Raw genomic sequence first — 1,553 nt, forward strand, 5'->3', positions numbered from 1 at the left:
ATATGTGTGTGTGTGTGTGTATGTGTGTGTGTATGTGTATGTGTGTGCATATGATTGTGTGTCTGTGTTTGTCCCCCCAATATTGCTTCACAACTGATGATGATGTGTTTACGTCCCTGTAACTTAGCGGTTCAGCAAAAGAGACCGATAGAATAAGTACTAGGCTTCCAAAGAATAAGTCCTGGGGTCCATTTGCTCGACTAAAGGCGGTGCTCCAGCATGGCCGCAGTCAAATGACTGAAACAAATAAAAGAATAAAAGAAGAATAAAGGAGTATGCCTAGTGGTTTATAAACCATTAAAACATGGGTTATAATGGTTTGTAACTCTCGACACATAAAGGTATAGCTGTGTGGTGAAGATATTTGCATGGCAACCACATAGTTTCATGTTCAATTCCCTTGCACGTTACCATAGACAAATGTCTTCTACACTTGTCCCAAACTATAGCCCCTCACCACAAGGGCCTTATTGCAGTGTGGTGACTTGTGTGCTGCACTGACCCTCAGAGCTATGCCAGCACAGTGCAAGCTTCTGGTAGGGCCTCTTATTCTGGACAGATCAAAGGACAGAAGTCAGTCTAATATGGACCATTTTTATCCAGAGGTAAAAATGGGGTTGCATGGGACCAATGCTCCTACCTAGAAAAATGGCAACATATATATATATTGGTACCACATAAAAAGCACCCAGATCATTTTCTGAAGTGGTTGGCATTAGGAAGGGCACCTAGCTGTAAAAACCATGCCAAAACAGACAGTGAAGTTTGATGCAGTCTTCTGGCTTGCCAGCTCATGCCAAACCTTTCAACCCATGCCAGCATGGAAAACGGACATTAAATGATTACATACATACATACATAGAGAGACATACATACATACATACATACATACATACATACATACACAGACAGATAAATATATAGACAGATAGATGGAAAGATGGGCTAAGAATGGGTTTGCATGGGACAGTCCTACCTAGAAAAAAGGCAACATATATATATATACGCATACATACATAGACAGACAAACAGATAAATAAATACACAAATAGATGGATAGAGAGATACATGATTAGACAGATAGATAGAGAGAGAGAAAGAGAGAGAGATTGTGTAATTAAAACATGTTTAACTTTTTAACATAAGTGGAGAATAAACTAATTCTATGTGATTTTATGTATGGAAAATAGAAAATATACTGTTTAACTTTTTAAAAGGTGTGGAGAATAATGTATTCTATGTGATTTGTATGTATGAAAAACAGAAATATAACGATATGTTTTCACAGAATAAATGATTTTGTATCATACTCAACTGAAATTATATTGGTACATGTACTCCTAAAGGGGGCCACACCAATGTAACAACTATTCTTTTTGATTTTGTTTTCTGGTTAGTTCTTAAGTTGTGAACTATAACAGCATTTCATATTGGAAAAGTTGACAAGGTTTCAAAACAAACATACATATATACACAAGCACATCTGCACAGTAAATAACTGCAAAGAAGTTATAACCAAAATAAAAGTTGTAAGCAAAAAAAAAAAAAAAAAA

General features: G+C 36.3%; 1 protein-coding gene across 1 annotated transcript in view; it reads right to left on the reverse strand.

Annotated features, from left to right (window-relative positions):
* Positions 1–1,553, reverse strand: part of LOC106868226 (polyribonucleotide nucleotidyltransferase 1, mitochondrial) — a 120,226-nt gene that overhangs the window by 112,322 nt on the left and 6,351 nt on the right. The window lies entirely within an intron of this gene.

This window comes from Octopus bimaculoides, chromosome 4 (genome assembly GCF_001194135.2).
Source record: "Octopus bimaculoides isolate UCB-OBI-ISO-001 chromosome 4, ASM119413v2, whole genome shotgun sequence".
NCBI classification, from domain to species: Eukaryota; Metazoa; Mollusca; class Cephalopoda; order Octopoda; family Octopodidae; genus Octopus; species Octopus bimaculoides.